This window comes from Mirounga angustirostris, unplaced genomic scaffold (assembly GCF_029215605.1).
Source record: "Mirounga angustirostris isolate CCGP_5_RB_7025 unplaced genomic scaffold, mMirAng1.0.hap1 SCAF_9, whole genome shotgun sequence".
NCBI classification, from domain to species: domain Eukaryota; kingdom Metazoa; phylum Chordata; class Mammalia; order Carnivora; family Phocidae; genus Mirounga; species Mirounga angustirostris.
The window spans coordinates 78,893,430-78,915,000 of NW_026991717.1; the positions used below are offsets into that span (position 1 = coordinate 78,893,430).

The 21,571-nt window shown below is 37.3% G+C and overlaps 1 protein-coding gene across 3 annotated transcripts in view; it reads right to left on the reverse strand.

The window, feature by feature from the left end:
• The window catches only part of PRKD1 (protein kinase D1), a 317,603-nt gene that overhangs the window by 221,358 nt on the left and 74,674 nt on the right, over positions 1–21,571 (reverse strand). The gene's annotated exons all lie outside the window — the stretch shown is intronic.

Sequence of the window (21,571 nt, forward strand, 5' to 3'; positions counted from 1 at the left end):
AAAGTATAATAGGGAAAATCTGAATTCTCCAGACTGAGTTCCCAAGGACCTGAGCCAAGTGAGAATTCTTTGTTGCTTTTTAAGACTGTGTATGCGAGCAAATGCCCAAAGGGGATCAATCTTGTCACAATCCTGGGGGAAAGGGTGTGGTGGTGTCTGTAGGGCCTCAGAGATCAAGACTGCTCAAAGGGCACCTAATTCTACTCAAACTGCATTAAGTAAAACAATCGAAGAGACGCCCTCAACACCAGAGTCGAACACATTGAAAATACTCTACAGACATTAGCAGTTTATATCAACTATGGCAGCCGGTTCCCATTCTGACCTCTCAAGTGCTTAGCACCAACTCCAATATAAATTATGCATCCCATTACTATTTCTTGCTCAGTCAGACGCATTCATAGCCAAGATAAACCCACCTTTGGTTCAAGCCAGGACTTCACAGGGACCTGGAGAACTGATTACACAAAGCAAGAGGTCTGGGATCCAAATTAACGTTGCCGCTGCTAACTCTGTACCTCTGGGTAAAACACTGAGCTGTTCATTAGTAAAACAGAATTTGAATTTCAAAGATAAATGAATATTCATTCACTTTGGGGAATTACATACTAAGGCATTCAAAAAAAAATTTGTTGAATGAAAGGCTGAATTAATGAATGGATATGTACAGACTTTCCTCCAACCTGGCTTCTTTTTTTTTTCCTCTTCACTAGCTAGTGAAATTCCCTTTCAGCTTTATTTCAGAGTTAAAATATGGAAGGAGAAGGGAAGGAACCACAGATAAGACAGCACTTTGCTCATGACCTCGCTTGACTATACTGTGCGGCACCGCGACAGAATTCCTCACTGTCAGCACCAGTCAGATCTGGATATGCAGGCAGCTCCAAGTCAGCGTTTGCCAGGTGTGGCAAATCACCCAGTCTTCATCGAGCCAAGCTTGCAGCCCGGCAGCCTAACAGAAAGCACTTAAGAAACCTCCCGAGGCAGGAGAGCAGCGCTAGCTGCCTATCAATGTGTCCTTGCTCGTGGTGCCCTAGTTTTGTCCTGGCTGGCTCAGGTTCCTAGGGATTCCTAGGCTCCTGACTGGGCCAGTGTACTGAGGAACTGGGCTTCTCCCTGTCCCATCCTGGGCCTTCGAGTCCCAACCAGCTTACCCCTGATATGTCTGCATGCACCCTAAGCGCAGTCTGCACACCCAGACTTCGATACTCTTTCTCAAAGGGATATTCAAAACCCTCTCCGCTGGGTGTAGGCTTGGGTCCCAGGCTGGAGGGGCGCCCTCCCAGCGATTCCCTGCCGCCTCCATCGCTGGCACCAACATAAATACTGCTTTGTATCTGCTCGCCACAAAAACCTTGACTCTGTTCTATTCCATCGTTGATTCCTTAGCACTCGAAACTAAGCCAATTATATTTCATGAAGCTGAATGAACTACCATGCAAAAATATTAATGACTAAGCAAAATACAGGTCAAGAGCCAACCTGAATTGTGTGACTATATAGAAGTAGAAAGGATGGCTTAATATTTAAATAAACACCAATCTAAAAGAAGGTGACAAAACGTGTGGTTGAACGTAGATGAACAATGCCAAGTGTTCTGTGTTGTTTCTTAAAAACTAGTTTTCTAAAATGTGTCGTTCAAATCAATGGCCCCTCTAACTCCCCTGCTCTTCTTCCAAGCTCTATTTCAGAGGTTTCTTACCACCTTTAAAGCTAAAAAGCTACTAAAAATGTGCATCAAATGACCCTTTAATTACCACAGTCAACTGCACAGTCCTATAACGTTAAATAATTAATCACAAAATGGCAAAACTACCATTAGAAGTATCTGAATTATTTAAGCTAAATCAAACATATGGTAATTAGCTATTTCTTTCCAATCCACTAGAACATCATAGTTAACATGAATACCATTTAGAGTCTCATGATTTATATCCTTCCAACATATTTTCACCTCTCCATTCCAGACATTCAGTTTCAAAATGTCCCTAAGAGGGAAACTGTTGCGAGCAAGAGGTGAAACATAACAACGAGGAAAATCCAAGTACATAATACAAGCCTTTGGCACAAACTGAGGTCTGAATATGAAAAGAGCAAATGTGGAGAAATTTATTGATAACAACCTAACCATTAATCCAAGTTGTACTTAACTGGAAAGCCTGGAACCATTTACAGAACTATGCAACGGAACATTCACTAAAAATTCAACCTGATGCATCATGTAACATCCACCATCTGGAGAGTCTCCTCGTCTCAGGGTTCTTCCCAGACTATTAACAATGTATGTACATTAAAAGTCTTTTTAGGGGCACCTGGGTGGCTCAGTCAGTTAAGCGTCTGCCTTTGGCTCAGGTCATGATCCCAGGGTCCTGGGATCGAGCCCCACATCAGGCTCCCTGCTCCGCGGGAAGCCTGCGTCTCCCTCTCCCACTCCTCCTGCTTGTGTTCCCTCTCTCGCTGTGTCTCTCTCTGTTAAATAAATAAATAAAATCTTTAAAAAAATAAAAAATAAAAGTCTTTTTAAAGTGGACTCCTAGTCCACTGACCACTCTGACTGCGATTCTCATACAGCACAACTCCAGACCCCATTTTTATTTCCAGGTAAACAAAAGAAATTATAAAAGCTCTTAGGTCTACCAGTTTCAATGTGGTGCCAGTGTTCTACATGTTAATAATACTCATTTCTCCATTAACTTAAAAAAAATATATTTCTACCTTCAGTGTAGGTACAGGCAAAGGGAAGAATGAATGGAACACAGCCAAGTCAGTAGTTAATCAAAACTCCCCTTGGAAGCCTTTCATCAGCAGTTTATAGGAATCAGCACAGAGAGAAAGGCAGAGATCCTGAGCTATCACCACAGCTACTAACCATGTGCCACAATAGAACCATAGTGGTATGGAGTTGGAGTTGATTTTCAACCTTTTTTTTTTAATATAGTTTACTGTTGCTTACATCTATTGTTATGAAATTTGTAAAACATAATGATAGAAAAATTGTTAGCCATGAACACATTTAAATAATCTGAAAAGTAATCTGTTTTTTAAGTTCTCATCATTCACTGACCAACACATAAACTTCTTTTCATTACCCACTGTAACTGCTTGGGTGATTTCTTTTTCTATTAAATATATATCCTCAGCCATATCATTAATAATCCTGCAGAAGTTTACATTTACTCTGACTTTGCCTTGTGTTAAAAAGGTTGGCTAGGGATTCTTTAGCTTTGCTGACAGTTTTATATTTCAGTGGAGTATAGAAGTTATTGCTATGGACTGAATGTTTGTGTCCCCACCCCCCACTCCCAAAATTCATATGTTAAAACTCAAATCCCCAATGTAAGAGATGGGGCCTTTGGGAGGTAATTAGGTCATGAGGGTGGAGCCTTCATGGTAGGATTAGTGCCCTTAGAGGAGAGACAAGAGAGCTTGCCCTTGCTTGTGCTTGTCTTGCAACACAAGATGGCCATCTACAAACCAGGAAGTGGGCTCTCACCAGACATGGAATCTGTTGCCACCTTGACTATGGGCTTGCCAGCCTCCAGAACAGTGAAACATAAATGTCTGTTGTTTAAGCCACCCACTCCATGATAATTTGTTATAGCAACCAGAACTAAGATAGTTGTCATCAGGATATTATGTCCTCAATAAAGTAAATAATCTATTTCACGTAATGCTATGATTATTAAAAATGGTCTCCACATATTGAAATGCCCCCAAAGTCCTGGCAGTCCAAGAGACCGTGTTTTCTCTATTGCTAACTTCCAGTAAAAAATAAATATAAACTACCTGTGACCTACTAGGCTTCAAAAATTACTCAGTTTAACCACATTTAGATAAAAAAGACATCTTAAGGACTGAAGGCTTCAACTAATTTTTCTAAACATACATTTACATACCCTACTTTTATGCTAGCTGGGTGTGTGTATGTGTGTTTGAAGAATGAGCCTGTATCTCTTAGAAACAGCTTGGAAAATGTGTTTTCTTTCAAGTTTACATACCTGATATCTGTGAAATTTTAAACTAAATTTTAAACTAAATGTTCTTCACAAAAACTACAGAGTAGGGCTTCTAAATCAAAATAAAGTCATGTCATGGGTAAGAAGTCCAGAAGTGAACAAATATAGTTAGCCTTTTAATAATGCCTTCTCTCAATGAAGCTAAAGCACAGAAATGAGTGGCAAACTGATGCATTTCAACTTTTTGAAAAGATTAAATTCCAAAAATGTTCAGTTAGGGTCCTCCTACTTCTCTGAGGAGGACTCTCTGAAGAGAGAGCTATGGACTGTTTTCCACTAACATACCACGAGGAAAAGGGATGAGTGCAGTAAGATTGCAGGGGGGAGATATTTGTCTTTATTTAACAAAAGCATACCATTTACTACATTCTAGGCACTATTTTAAGTATTTTACAAACATCAACTCAATAAATCCTCATAACAAATGTATGAGTAGGTACAGTTATAAAATTCCCACTTACAGATGAGAATACAGAGGGACACGGAGATGGAATAATGTCCCTGAGACCACACAGCTAGTAAACTGCTTGACCCAACATTTGAGCCCAAGCTCTAAGACTTCAGAGTCCATGCTCTTAATAACTACCTTACTCCCTGCTTCTCCTGGCCACTGCCTCCTTAACTCTTCTCAAAAATTCCACCCAAAAATCCAGTAAGAAAGAAAAGACAACATCTTTATTACAGAGGAAAGTAAAAGGGTATATAGGTTTGGAGATTGTTTCCTTTTCAGTAAAAGGCAACATAACTATTTTTCATTGAAAAAAAAAAAAAGGACTTCCAAACACAAATGACAAAAACAGCAGGGAAGGAAATTCTATTTTCAAGTTTCTACAAGGTTATCATAAACAACGAAGAGAGAAAAACAAATTAAAGTTTTCAAAAATGGCATTTGACAGGATCTCCTGTCCCTTGCTGCCCACGACAAGTTGCCTGCACTGTGGACGGTGACTGTGCAGAGCGCCCTAAGGTGTGAACACTGAAGATGACCGTGTTTGGAAAGAAAAAAGCAGCATATTGTAAGCTAATGTAAATGCACAGTAAGGTCTGAATGTTGTGGAAATAAGCCCAGTCTGCTTCTCAATTCATGAGTTTAGCTGAGATGTCAGAACAGATGACAAACAACAACAAACAGAAACACCATACCACACAATTCTCTCCAATAGTGGGGATAAAGATCCATAGCAGCTTATTTAATTTGATACTAATTTACTTCCTTGTTTAAACATTCTAAATATTTGCTATCTACTAAATATTCATGTATTATGTTTTACCTTGAGGGTTTTATTCTCCAAGGAATTAATTTATAAGCACCTGTAGTATAAAGTACTTTCCTCAAAATAACAGCAAAAATTTTTATTTGAAGACTTAATATCAATTAATTGGTCAGCATAGGGAACTGGAGATAAACTCAATCTTCTTGGCATTTAAAATTTCAAATACTGAGATAGATATTTCATTTGAAATACCATTTTATTTCAAGATAAAACAAAAATTTTATCTGTTCTCCAATACAATTATTTTTGTTTGGTTTTGTTATCAATGAAAACCCAAGAGTAGACTTTTTTTCCTCACAGTACCAGAACAGCTTATTTACCAAAAATTGGTTTATTCAATCTGCTTCTTTTGAACATAAACATTTTTGAAGGATCTGCTTTATTTCTGTGTAGTTTCATAAGTAATATTAATTTACTCAAAGAAAATTAAATAACAGTTTTACACAGTAATTATTTATATTAGATGTGGTGATAGACTATTAGTGCAAATCCAATGATTAGTTAAAGAAAAAAAATGATAAAGCAGAATCTACCAATATATCAAACTCCCAAATAAGGAATATCCTATTAAGGAAAGAAGGTAGAGTACACTGTATTCTTCAAAAGTCAATGCCATAAAGTACAAAGAAAGGCTATGGGAATGTCCACATTAAAGGAGGGTAAAGACATAAACCCACCAAATTCAATACCTGATCCTAGGCTGACTCCTACGGGAGGGGGAAGATGCTCTAAGGGAAGTTACTGAATCAGTTGATAAAACTGTAATACAAATGATAGATTAAAGTATTTATCCATGATAAATTTACTGAGGCTAATAATTATACTCTAGTTGTATAAAAGAATACCCTGTTCTTGAGAAATACACACTACAGTGGATGGATACAAAGGCTCATGGTATGTAACACACTCAAATGGTTCAGGAGGGGGAAAAAAGCATGAGAATGAGGGGAAGACAAATGGGGTAAAATACTTAGGTGAACCTGGGTAAAAGCCAGAAGACTGATCTTTGCATTATTTTTAGTTTATAAATTCTCTGTGAATTTAAAATAATTCCCAAATAAAAAGTAAAAAAAAAAAGGGAGGGGGCAACAATGAAAAACTATATTGACCTGAACCACAAGTATGAATTAAATCCCATGGACTGAGCTCACTCTTTACAGCACACAGAGAGTTCCTGAAACTTGCCCTCAAGGTACTGATACTATGTTGTAGGCTATCACAGACATTCGAGTCTCAAAAGGCCTTGGTCCACATGGAGTGGCAGTTATTTCTAAAACTAAGGTCTCCTAAAAGGCACTCCTAAATACACTCCAGTTTCTCAGCCACTATAAACTCACAACGTCCACAATGAGAAGATGAGGAACGTCCACCCACCTTAAACACAACCGTTGTAGGATCACAAAGCCACCCCAGATCAGCCCTGGAAATAAGGTTCATCCACACCACCAAGTCTACAACTCTAGTAGTCTGACTCAGTGAATATTTACTTAGTGCTTACTATGTGCAGGCACTGGACTATATGGTAGGAAGAGAAAATGAATATGCTTTGGCACTAATCTTAAGGAACTTACAATCTAAGGAGCAAAAAGACATAATTCTGTAATTACAATATCATCTATGAAATGTTGCTGTAATAAAGGTGTATATGGAGTGTCTGAGAAGGTCTCAGTGAATAGTTTAGCCTCATTCAGTTTTTCAATAATCAATTACTGTGTGTCAGGGAAAGGAACCTTAAGAATGATTAAGTGCTCAAGAATGTGTAGCTTGAGAGCGCCTGGGTGGCTCAGTGGTTAAGCGTCTGCCTTCGGCTCAGGTCATGATCCCAGGGTCCTGGGATCAAGTCCCGCAAAGGGCTCCTTTCTCAGTGAGGAGCATGCTTCTCCCTCTGCCCCTCCCCTTGCTTGTGTGCACTTTCTCACTGTTTCTCTCTCTGTCAAATAAATAAAATCTTAAAAAAAAAAAAAGAATGTGTAGCTTGAGAAGATAGTTAAGAATAGATATTTAAAGATGATCAGAAAGAAAATAAGCTAAGAGAAGGAAGAAGAACGAGAGGACAGAATTATATGGTAACCAGCATTACATGGTACTTGTATATGGGTTAGACACCCAGTGACCACAGTTCAACCAACATGCAATACACATTCACTACGGTGTTTACATACCAGATGTTTTGCTACATCCTAATTATTATACTGGCACCAATCTTTACTATATCCAAATAAGACGGTGACTTTTAAGTGTGGATACAGTTCAAGTTAAGTTCTCATTCTATACACTCTTGCCTACACACTGAACTACAAAATTAAACAGAGGACTTCATTTTAAAAGGAAGCATAATCATGGACACACTAGAGCCTCGATAGCCATTTAAGGCTTATAAAGCAACACAAAGAAAAAAGGTTCACAAACTCATTCTTGAACACTAATCTTCAACCCTTCTTTTAAAAATTACTGATGAAAAAAACGTTAAAACAAACCATGGTTCAAATAATGCAAATAATTCAACACAGCAATGCCAAGTGACTCTGGATTAAACAATGAGCCTCCTCCCCATGGAATGCCTGCAGATCTCATGTGAGAGCATGTGTGCGTGCACCCACACACACCCACACACGACCTCCTCAAACACGGACTTCATAGTCATAGCAGCCTTTTAAACATGTTGCGTTTATCCCCCACAGTGACCACCAGTTTCATGCAATTATCTATCCTCTCACAGAAACGGTGATACCTACCCTAGTAACTCAGCATAGCAACCAGGTTTTACAACTAACTCCATGAACCAATTTACCCTCTACACAATTTTTTTTTCTTTTTAAATTTCATGATTAATGTATTACCCATATCTTCAATGTTTTTGGCCTCCCAGGTCACCACAGAAAGCAATCTGTTTTTCTCGTACAATCTTTTGAATAAATAATACCCAGTCATCTGACTGCAAGTATTCATTACACATGAACTATAGAAAATAATTGGTCACAGATCAAGTTTAGTAGCTTCAAAACAAATGACGCAGGTATGATTTATACAAAATTCTTCAAGTGGCTCACCAGAAATGATCTGAATTTTGTCCTATGCACGTTATACAACCTTCTTTTTCATTTTGTGAATATTTCTCTTGGGCCAATATTCACTTTATGCCTTTCTAACTCAGCAAATAAAGGCTCAGATCCAAAATGGTTTTGCCATTGGTCTAGCATGTTAATAGAGCAATAATTATTTTAGTGCTTCAATCTGGTCAAAAGATGACCTTATGATGAACCTCCTGTAAGAGAAACAGCATTGTTTATAAATAAAATCTCATGCAGAGAGATCCTTAGCTTCCAAAGGAAGAAAGCAATCACTATGTTTGCAGGCAGTTAATGTTCTGCCCTTTACTTTAGGTACGTAATATCTACATTTTCATCAACATTTTTTAAAATGTTGCTCTAAGTACAGAATCCTGGGTTTTGTTCATGCATATCTGGAAACTATTCTGTTTAGGGAATATCCCACAAGCAGCGAGGATGCAAAAAGGACATTCTTTATGGATTCTTGCTACTAAGAAAATACTCCCACAGTTCTTGGTTCAGTCCCACCACTGTCTTAAAGGAGCATCTAACTAAAGAAGAGCTGGAAATTTCTGTGAAGAATCAAGATATCTATACACACCTAAGGAAAATTTAAAGTTATGTCAAAAGTAAATTATACAAAAGACTAACCCAAGATTGAAAATGGTGCACTCCAGGTTTAAAAATCACATTTGAATTCAAATAGACTTGAATTCCCAGATATACAGGCCGGATAACCTTGGACAAGTTACTTGACTTTGCCAAGAATCCAGATGGAAATAATTGAATATAATATGTGAAAAACTGAGCCTAGCACTTGGTAACCCATAGGCACTCATTAAATATTACCTTCCATCTTGACTTTCCATTTTGATACCGTCAGTGACAATCCATTAAGGAATTCCATAATTTTTCATTATGTAAGTTTGTGATTTGCATTTCAATGATTACCTGCCATTCTGTAAACAAAGAATATCACAAGTATCCCATTTTGATACATGGTAACTACCAAAAGTGGGCTCATAAGCTATTTTTATTTATTTTTTATTTTTTTAAGATTTTTTTTTATTTATTTGACAGAGAGAGACATAGCGAGAGAGGGAACACAAGCAGGGGGAGTGGGAGAGGGAGAAGCAGGCTCCCCGCTGAGCAGGGAGCCCGATGCAGGGCTCGATCCCAGGACCCTGGGATCACGACCTGAGCCGAAGGCAGACGCTTAACGACTGAGCCACCCAGGCGCCCCTCATAAGCTATTTTTAATGTTAGTTATTTCCATGCCTATGTTTTCATAGAAAAATGCAAAAAAAAAAACAAAAAACCATTCAAATGTGAACATATTTTTTAGAAGATTTTATTTATTTATTTGCAAGAGAGAGAGCACACACATGAGAGGGGAGAGGGGCAGAGGGAGAGGGAGAAACAGACTCCCCTCTGAGGAGGGAGCCCGATGTGATGCCCGGTGGGATCCTGGGATCCCGGGATCATGACCTGAGCTGAAGGCAGATGCTTAACTGACTGAACCATGCAGGCACCCCTCAAATGTGAACATATTAAAGTACACATGTGATTAAAAATGTAAATAAGGCTCATAATTTCAAAATACCCAGGGTCTTCATCCCATCAGACTGATTGATACAAATGACAAAATCACTGAATGAATACCATATTACCACTTCTTTCGTACTACCCTAGTCAACTAAATCAAATACAAACACTCTTTAGTGGGACACTGTCCTTATTATATAACCCAAGAGCTGACATAAAAAAGAACCTAAGAGCTGACAAGTCCACCTTTGTATTCTTTAGTAATAGGTCAGAGGACAGAAATATTAGTATGAGACCATTATAAAATTGTTGATGGAAGGGGGGGGAAGATTTATGGGTTTTGATTCCCAATTGTAAATATCCCAAAATATTATATTCACAATAAACATTTTTCATCTTAATGATGAATAGCCACCTGCTGAAGTCAAAAAAACAGGAGCCCACTTCTAATTGGAAACAGTAAGATTGTGTGTATTTTCCATTGTGTATTTTGGCTCTCCAAATGTTCAATTTGAGAACTCTGAGGTTAAGCCTTAGAAACTCCCCCAGTTCTTCATAAACTGACACATTCCTCAAACACACACTGCATGCATTCAGTATAATCAGAATGCGCACAGTTGGAATGCCAGGCTTGAGGCCTTTGCATTTTTTAATCAGTTTGTGTGAATTTTAAGTGAGTTATCAGCTATGCTGATGGTGCAGCAATTCTGTATTTGGAAAGTTTTTAAATGGAAGTAATAGGATCTGAATGTTTTAATGTTCCTTTATTCATTTCAGAGAAACAGCCTCTGTCACACTTGCTACCTTCTGCCAAAGTCTACAAGGATCAAACTTAGTGGTAGCAGACTAAGCTAAATAATGTTTTGTCCAAGTTTCCAAAACAAGCTTTCACAATTTTCCATTTATGAAAATTAAAGGTAGGAGCTGTATTTTATCATTTTGAACAACCAAAATAATTTAAAAAATAAACTTGATTCTTAACTCTTCCATCCCCCTTCAAAACTCTAACCACCATTATTTCAAGTAGCACCAGCACATGGCGAGGTCCCTTCCCTTCCCTACTACATGAGCTCTATCAACGGGAAATCAATTTAGTAGAGTCAATTCTCATTTTCTGTTCAGGGCCTTATACAAATAATCAGGCACAATGTTAGTCTCTCCAATTATAATCCATGTATCAAATGACTTGTCAAAATGTTACCTGAAAAACAAACAACTTGACTAACCCAACAGACTACATTCCCATTCAAGAAATGTATTCACCATACTATGAAATTATTCTATCAAAAACTGTTGAGTATCTTCTTTAACTGGTTGCCATTCTAGGTGACGTGGGGATAGTTATACAATCAGCCATATAAAAATCACTAGGTAGATAATTTAGGATGTATCTTGCCTTTTTGTTTGGTCGTTTTAATTTGTGAGCCTTTTGGCTACAAACATTCCAGCATTTGTCAGTATTGATGACAACATATTATTTAGTCCAACTGGACACTAACTCAGTAATCAATTCAGTATGTCAGTACATACTGAAAAGTCAGAGAATTAATCCCCTCGACAGGGGACCTTTCAGATTAATGCTGTATCCCATGGGAGGATTGGAATATTCATGTTTTAAAATTTTATGAAGTATGAGAATCTTCCAAAAAGAGATAATACTTTTTGTTCTAAAATCTAGTGGGTCTCCAGTTTTCTTTAATGAGGAATCAAAGACAGGGGCACCTGGGTGGCTCAGTCGTTAAGCGTCTGCCTTCAGCTCGGGTCATGATCCCAGGGTCCTGGGATCGAGCCCCACATCGGGCTCCCTACTCTGCAGGAAGCCTACTTCTCACTCTCCCACTCCCCCTGCTTGTGTTCCCTCTCTCGCTGTCTCTCTCTCTCTGTCAAATAAAATCTTTAAAAAAAAATGAGGAATCAAAGATAAATGTTCTTTTCTGGGTTTCAGAAGAGTTTTTCTCAAATTACACATGCCAATAAATGTCATGGGTGCTTCCTGGTGAAATAAAACATATCCAAAGGGGAATATAATTTATAAAAGGATCAACCCAAGTATTTTAAACAAAACTTCTAATTTGGAGGGGAAAGAAAAGGTTTGTTTGTATGTCCCTTTGTTGTTTCTAGCTACGCTTGATACAAGAAGCCTTTTAAGGAATTACCCTTAGGCATGAAACCTACCATAACGTATTTCTCTACCAACACAGAAACCTCACATTTAAGAAAAATAGAAACTTGTTCAAGTTCAGACGATTTCCTCACTTAAATCCTAGCTTTATGCCTACTTTGAACCAGATGTTGTTCCTAGTCACATGCTACTTTTCTTTTTTATTTCACTGAGGTCATATTTACTGCTAAAACATTTCTTTTAAACTTGCGTTTGCATATCAGAGAAAATAAACAAAACACAAAAATGAAAGACAACTGATTCACTTATTTCCTTTAGGCTGACAGACTTCACAGAAAGTGCTTTTGTAATAAAAAAAATATTAATGAAGTAGTAATGTTTTGTGCAGACATTTGCTCCTCGTCTACTTCATTTATAAATACATTTTAATGAGGTAATAGAGACTACACAGATCTGCAAGTGTTCCTTTTTCTAACATTTGTTCTGAATTCAAAGATTAGAAACAGCTAATCTGCCACATTTTGGGGGCTGGTTTATGAATACAGCATTTAAAGCACATTGTTCGAGCATCTGGAAAGCTAACATCTCATAAATAGCCCATCCTCCCAAACATATGATTAGACAATAAGGGTAATCTGAAATTGTTTAAAATCAGTAGCCATAAAGTAGACACAGTGTACTACAAATTGTCCCTCCCTCCTTCCCCACTCTCCACCCCAGAGCCTGCATTGAAACATGCCTGAATGGGCCTTCGTTTGCCAAGAAGACATTCAGAGTGGAGTTTGTCTTTGTACAATTAAATTATGCACATTGTCAAATCTTCTCATTTAAGAAATCTATATTTTACTGAATTATATTTGAGAATTAAGTCAGGTCTACCCTGGAAGTAGTCTATGTCTCCATTCTCATGTTACATAATTAAATACTGTTTTCTCAATAAAATAGTTTTTCACTTTCCTCAAGTGAGTATATATTTAACCATAACAATCAGCAGACTTAATAAAGGACCTGGTTCAAGTACAGTCTCCCTTCTGATAGACCTTCTGATAGAAAAAAAAAAAAAAATCACATATAACACATTTAAAATCTTTCCTTATTTCATATATATAAGTATATATTTTCTTCCTTTCCAGATTAAAAACTGCGTATAACTGACATTTAGAAAAAGTATAACCATCTTATTTTATATAAGACATGAGTCCCTAGGAGTCATAAATACAACAAGGCTATTGTAATATCCTGGAAAAATTTATCTAAAAGAAGTCTCTAAAGAGGAAAATAATCTTTATGATTAAAGTATCCATCCCATAATTGATCTGTGTCATGAATTTCAGCAGTCATGTCTGTAGTTACTTAGATTTATTGAGCAATGAGATCTGTCTGGGACAGAGCTAAGTGCTCTACATGAATTATTGCATATATTCTTTAAAATAACCCTATTAAATAGGTACTATACTATTTGTCCCATTTTACAGATAAGTAAACTAGGACAAAGAACGTTTCCAAAATAGGCCTAATGTCACACCGCTACAAAGCTCATAAAATTTTTAAGTTTGGACAAAACATTTAAGATGGCCTAATAATAACATCTTGTTTTGGATATAAGCCAAACTAAGTTAAGCAAATAGCAGAACAAGGCCTAAACCTAGTTTTTTTCCCATTCACAGTCTAGTAGTCATTCACATTTTTTTAAATTTCTTATTCTATATAGGAGTTTTTAATTTTAAATCTTAATCTTAATTTTACATTTTAATCTTTTGTGTTCCCCATTTGTGACCAACCCTTCCTCAATCTGTTCTGTGTTCTTCCAGCCCATGCTTTAATCAGTCTCTGATAACTTCATAATCACTTACTGTAAGTGTTCATAACTGACACAGGTGGAATTATTTTTTATTTATGTGCACCTTCTACACTGTCAGTCTGTTGTTTCGTCACTCGAAAGTATGCTTGAGGGAATTTGTCCTTGTGACATATGTATGTATATCTAGGCCATTATTTTTCATTTCTAGTTATATCCATCCAATGAACATACCATATTATTATATAAATTATACTTGTTTTTCATCATAGCAAAGTTACAGTGAACATATTTGAACATGTCTCTTTGGGCTTATGTGCAGAAATGGCTGACTCAGTGTATATGTCCAGCATCACTAGACATGGCCAAATACTTTACCGAAAGAACTATACCAATGCACACTTTACCCACTATACAGACAGTCAGCCCCACCCAACTCCCCTGCCAATTCTTCTCTAATGCATAATATTCTCTAAACTCTTAAATTTTGTTAGTGGACTTGAAGTGGTTTTCTCTTTCTTATTTAATGCATTTTCCTGAATACCAGTATATTGTTTAGATTTCCTTGTCTTTAAATTTATTTATCATTCACCCATTCCTCCATTGGCTTATTTGCATTTTTCTTATTGATTTTGTAAAATATCAAACAAATATTGATTTGTTATGTATGTTGTTTTCTCTCAAACTAACTTGGCTTTTAGCTTTTTTCATAGTCTCCATTATTATACATAAATTTTAATTTGGGGATAGTAAAGTTTATCTGTTTTTTTTTTTCTTGATTAGCACAATACATTCAAATTGATATGAGCATTTATATTTTTCATCCAAAATTTTTAGAAATGGCACCCTCATTCTTTGCTCAAAGAAAATTAAGAGAACAAGAACTGGACTTTCCTTCTCTGCACTGAGCAAAATGACCCTTAAAATGACTATTTAAATCCTTGGTTACTATCAATAAAATTCAGAATTCATCAACTCATTTTTAAGTGGAATTATCTTTTCATTTTATATCATTTTAAGTAAAAATATTTAAATATTTACATTTTTATTAAAGTAACATCATCCATCTTAACAAGGATCCCAGAACTTATATGATTGTACATTTTATCAACTGGCCAATCTGTGGTATTTTATTTTAGCCCCTGTTTGTACCTGGGTATCGTACTTTGTATATGCTTTCTTCTTTCTTTGGAGTCAATTTTTCTTATTACTGAGTTAACCTACACTTTTAAACTTTTGGAGAATTTGGAAATACAAAATTATGTACAACTGAGGAATATTATACAAGAGAAGATTTTACAAGGACAAAATCTATTTTTCCCTATAATTCATTATAAAATATTTATTTTTTAAAATATATCTCAAAAGTATAGAGTTTGAAAACAATCCATTTTTTTTAAATTTTTTTATTCTTATATTATCCCCATACATTGCATCATTAGTTTTAGATGTAGTGTTCCATGAGTCATTGTTTGTGCATAACACCCAGTGCTCCATGCAGAATGTGCCCTCCTCAATACCCATCACCAGGCTAACCCATCCTCCCACCCCCCTCCCCTCTAGAACCCTCAGTTTGTTTTTCAGAGTCCATCGTCTCTCATGGTTCGTCTACCCCTCCGATTTCCCCCCTTTCATTCTTCCAGTCCCTGATGAATGCCTTCCCTATCCTGCATTATTCTTGTGGATACCATGTGGATGAGTAAACAGTACTTAAAGTTGTCCTACATATCTAACACCCTGCCAAATTAGTTGTATGACTACAGGTAAGTCACTGAATCTCATTTTCCTTTTATGTAAATTAATATATTAAGCAAAATGATCTCCAAAATTCTACCCCTTTAAAGTCTGCTCCTCGTACCTATACACACAATTCTTAAGGGCCTACATACACATCAGCTATGAAACTAAAATTTCATTGTAACATGCAGCTGCCCAAAGTGGGATGGGCAACTTCCTTTCTTCAATACAGCTACTGAAATAAAAAGCATTACTCACCAACCAGAGGCAGTGTGCCTCAGAGGAAATGGATTCTGATGATGTCAGGTATTTATTGTTGCTTCCAGAGCAGACAGCATTGAACACCCTTTCTTTTCCCATCAAGTAGGAAACATTTTGGTATAAGAAACGTGTAATATAGGATTCTACTTTACAACTGACCACATACCCATTTTCTGAGTTATCTCTGAAAGAACTTTACTTTAGTTGCTTTATCTTCCTATACATTGAAATTGCTATTTGTTGAATTCTACCAATTTCATATATAAAAAAGCAATCCCTTTTACTCCCCTATTTTCTACCCATCAGCCCCATTACTGAATACATAGTAGTGAATCTGAAGAAAAGAAAAAGAGAACCTCTCAAGAGAGTAGCTATTCAAACCTCTCAAGGCAAAATACAGAGCAAAGGAAGACAGCTGTCTTCTGAAGAGCATGTCCCTCTCCGTCTTCCCTTGAAAGAGAGCCTCTCTATCCATTTCCTATGGCAGTAGACCTATTCTTCCTTTGAAAAATAGTGATATGGGTTTTAATATTAAATTGCATGTGTTCATAACACTTGAATTTGTTTTAAACTACACAAATACTTTCAAGCAGGGTTTCTCAGTTAAAAAAAAACAACAATGAGTTTCATCAAACTGGATCTGCTAGAGACAGAAGCTGTCAGCTGTTCATTGTTCTGGTTGGGAGAACTCATAAATCCAGGTTGTGAGCTGGGCAAAAAGATAGCTGTACCATTTATCTAGTTTGTTCATGGTGACATACTGTTGTCTAAATTTTCTTGTTTTGTTTGAAGTAGAGGCCTGATTTTTTTAAGTGATTTTTTTTCCCTTTTAAAATAATTCTGTCTAGTTTCTTTCACATAGCACACACATCGCTTGGATTTCAATAAAATATTTCTTTTTCTTTGACATTAGTCTTCACATATAACTAAGTTCTTGGTTTCGCTAGCCCTAAATCTTAGAACAAAGCAGATTAACGAAAGCATGCTCTTAATTATTTAATGCTTGGTTTTCCCAGTTTATTGATTATCAGAGAACGAATTTTCTCCCAGTGCTTTTGTTTTCTGTTTCACTAAATATTAGTGGCATTGTCTTGTAACATATTTATTAAAACAGCAGTAACAAAAATAAGTTACTAACATTATGAGGCAATTATTATGTGCTACGTACTTCCCTAACCATTTTACGAGGATTATCTCATTAATGCTCATACATCCTATGAAGTAAACATTATCTCCATTTTAGGAAGGAGGAAACTGACTCACATCTGTTAAGTAATTAGACAAAGGTCATACAACTAAAGGTGGTGGAGCTAAGATCTACATTCAGGCAGAGGACTCCAAAGTCAATGCTTTTAAATGCTATTCATTACTACCTCCTATTACGTGATGCCGCACTAAGACTGGTTTTCTTTTCCCTCTGAAGAACTAGCTTATCCTTCTCATTGATGAGTCTACAATCTGATAAATTAAAATGAACATATAAAGAAATATAAACAAATATAGAGACACCAACCAACAAGTACATTTGATTAGAAATGTGTCATGTACTCATGTTGTGAATGGTGTCCCAGCACACTGAAAAAAAATAAATTTATTTTACACAAATACCAGAGCAGTTAAAGAAAATGAAAAGATCAAAACTATTCATTGCTATGACTTAGCAACTTGGTTGTGCTGATGACCATAATAATAATTTCCATCACATACTCTATTTCCTGCCTGTGCTGGCCTGAATAACTGAAAACTGGATAACACATTCTGCTTTGCCTTTTTTACTGGGTGAAAAATCTTAGAATTACACAGTACCGAATTACAGTGTAAATTCAAGAAACTGGTGATTTTAGACCAACTTTGATCAAAAATTGGCTACTTCTCCTTCAAAGACTCATTTCCTCAATCGCACTGACCAGACTGTAAGTTTGTTTCCTCTAGGCTTTGCATTTGAACAAATTACTTAAAAATGCAGATAAAACCAGTAACAGGGATGCCTGGGTGGCTCAGTCAGTTAAGTGTCTGCCTTTGGCTCAGGTCATGATCCCAGGGTCCTGGGATTGAGCCCCGCATCGGGCTCCCTGCTCAGCGGGGAGCCTGCTTCTCACTCTCCCTCTGCCGCTCCCCCCTGCTTGTGCTCTCTCTCTCTGACAAATAAATAAATAAAATCTTAAAAAAAAAAATAACATATTCTTCCTGAGGCCCAGGATACTTTTCATATTTCATGCAATCATAAATCCAACAAAGCATTAAAAATTAAAATGTATAATAAATATCACTTGAAAGGTATGAACTAAGTACCAAGGGAGAACAGGAGAGAGGACTTCTCCGATGACACAATCCAGACGGGTTTCATTGAGAAGGTGGTTATTATGGCAGGTTTTCCCTCCAGCATGGTTAAAATGAAACAGCCAGATGGAAGAGGACATTTCAAAAACAAGGGAGTGTGCTTGGAAACATCCAGCACACCTCGCCAGCTGGGAAATAAAGGTGTGTGGACATAAACTGGAGCTGATTTAGGGGGCAAGGCAGGACTGTCAGCCTGAGGTTTTGGCACTCTATTTGCTAAACCTTCAGGAATCACTGACGATTTTAAACGATTCAGTCTCAAGTCAGAGACGTGAACTAGGAAAATTACTATGGTAATTGAGAGTAGGATGGAGCCCAGGGAGGTTTATTACAAGGTTAGAGGCTGAAAAAGCGGTCAGTGGTACTGAAAACCCTGAAGGACGATTAAGTGATGTTGCAGACGTAGAGGTCAAGAATGACAGTTGGCAAGAGGTCAAACCACACTACCGAAGGTGAGTAGCGGTTGTTGGCATAAAGTAGAAGGTTGCAACTGCAGAGAGGAGCTGCTGAGAAATCACATAACCAAAGTCTGGACTCGGCTGTTGGTTGTCAGGTTTGCCAATGCCTCCTTCTTGTCCTCATTCAGACACAGCAAGGACAGCAGCCTCCCTGGAGAGAGCTCTGAGAGAAACACTAGGGTCATCAGAGGATCCAGCGTTCAGCTAGGGGAGCAAGCCGGAATTGTGAAGGCCCTGTGGGGTGAGCAGTGGAACGTGCATTGCTCATGGACGATGTAAAGACCAAGAGGTAGCAAGGCCAGAGCTGATGAGCAATCTTTGGTGAGGATGAAGTTTAGGAGAGAGGAAAGTCAGAGGAAACAATGGCAGGCCACATAATTCCACAAAGTATTCCTAAAAATCAAAATAAAGTGCAAACATAGACCTATCACCAGGATGGTTAGCTTAGCTTCTGGTTCTAAGTGTAATTAAAATGATTCCATCTAGTACCTTACCCAATAAAAAGTCTTTATGTCCATGGCTGGATTTAGACCTTACGTGGTCCTAAAAACTGAAAGAAAAAAAAAAAAATCATGCACTTCCACAGCATCAGTAATTCCAATAAGTACACAAACTAAAAGAAGTGAAAGGCAACTAAGCACCCTTTTTTCTTATGGTGACTAAAGTGTTCTTTTTCTTTTAAGATTTCAAAATTAAATTACTTCCAAAACTAAAAGAAGAACAAAAACAAACAAAAACCACTATTTATAGGTCTCCCTGCTTTGCTGTAGCCTGAAGGACGGGGTTGGTCTACCTTTAAAAATATGTAATTTGGGGGCACCTGGGTGGCTCAGTTGGTTAAGCGACTGCCTTCGGCTCAGGTCATGATCCTGGAGTCCCTGGATCGAGTCCCGCATCGGGCTCCCTGCTCAGCAGGGAGTCCTGCTTCTCCCTCTGACCCTCCCCCCTCTCATGTGCTCTCTCTCATTCTCTCTCTCTCTCTCAAATAAATAAATAAAATCTTTACAAAAAAAAAGAAAGAAAGAAAGTGCAATGGTTTATGTGTTGTAAACCAAATTACATTTTTTTGTTTAAGATTTTATTTATTTATCTGAGAGAGAGAGAGAGAATGAGAGAGAGCACATGAGAGGGGGGAGGGTCAGAGGGAGAAGCAGGACTCCCTGCTGAGCAGGGAGCCCGATGCGGGACTCGATCCAGGGACTCCAGGATCATGACCTGAGCCGAAGGCAGTCGCTTAACCAACTGAGCCACCCAGGTGCCCAAACCATTGCACTTTCAATCAACTGCTTCTAATAAGTATCAGCCATTAGCACTAAGGATTTTTTTTTTTTAAGATATTATTTTTTTGACAGAGACACAGAGAGAGAGGGAACACAAGCAGGGGGAGTGGGAGAGGGAGAAGCAGGCTTCCTGCAGAGCTGGGAGCTCGAGGCAGGGCTCGATCCCAGGACCCTGGGATCATGATCTGAGCAGAAGGCAGATACCCAACCGACTGAGCCACCCAGGCGCCCCAGCACTAAGGATGTTTATTCAGCTTTCTTTCTATGTATTTAGAAAAGCTTAATATTTAACACTATAAAAGTAGAGAGGTAATCAAATTCATTTGTATAAACCTTTAAGTAACTAAAAACCTACTTTCAAGAAAGACAAATTATGATGAAATACAGTGACATAAAATATTCATTTTAAATGGGCACTTATAACCTATGGCTTTGTCAGGTATAAATTTAGTACAAGGGAGCCCGCTTCTCCCTCCCCCTCTGCCTGCTGCCTGCCTGCCTGCCTACTTGTGCTCTCTCTCTCTCTCTCTGTCAAATAAATAAATAAAATCTTAAAAAAAAAACAAAACAGATCATATCTTTATGGTGAGCTTCAATTATCCACTAAACTCTAACACTCTAGCTCCTCAAACAATGAAAACAATCAATAGTACTCTTACTGAAAAATCTTGAGGAGACAACAGATCTATGAAATTACTTCTCAAAATTTGAAAAGTGTTGCTAAAATGTGGGAAAGTCAAAATGTGTGGGACTGCTTCTTCCTTGAGTCCTAATTTATTCAACTGTTTTAGACACAGGTTTCCTCTTTTTTTTTTTTTTGTTAACAATTTACTACAGTTTCATGTTTCCTAAGAAATGAAAATTGCAGTGCTGAATAAACAACTTGTAAAGCTAAAAACAAAAAACAACAACAACAAAAAACAAACCTTTAAAAAGAGCTGCAAAATTACATTATTTTACTGAAGTTCAACATTTGGAAAATATTTAGATAAACTTCGAACATAAGACAATGTGATCAAGGGGTGCCTGGGTGGCTCAGTCAATTAAGCATCCAACTCTTGATTTCAGCTCAGGTCATGATCTCAGGGTCGTGGGATCGAGTCTCGTGTCAGGCTTTGCACTCAGCGGGAGTTTGCTTGAGATTCTCTCTCTCCCTCTCCCCCAAACCCTCTCCCTGCTTGTGCTCTCTCTAAATAAATACATAAAATCTTAAAAAAAAAGACAATGTGATCAAGATCACTGCAGAATTCCAAAAATATGAGTAAATGAAAGATAGCATATGATTTTGATAGTATGAGATTCAGAAAGTGTCACATTTTACATAGCAACATATTTTGCTAAATTGATAAAGTAATACAATTGCAAAAAAAAATCAAAATCAAAAAAGAATCAAAACCACTATCTATAAGGCACCTATAGTTGAACTTAAAAGGCATAGTACAACACACCTATAGTTCAACTTATAAGACATAGTACAACACATAATGAAATACTATTCAGCCATAAAAAAGAATGAAATCTTGCCATTTGCAACAACATGAATGGAGCTAGGGAATATAATGGTAAGTGAAATAAGTCAGTCTGAGAAAGACATATGATTTCCATATGATTTCACTCATAGGTGGAATTTAAGAAACAAAACAAACAAGGGGAAAAAAATAAGAGAGAGAGACAGACATAAGAAACAGAC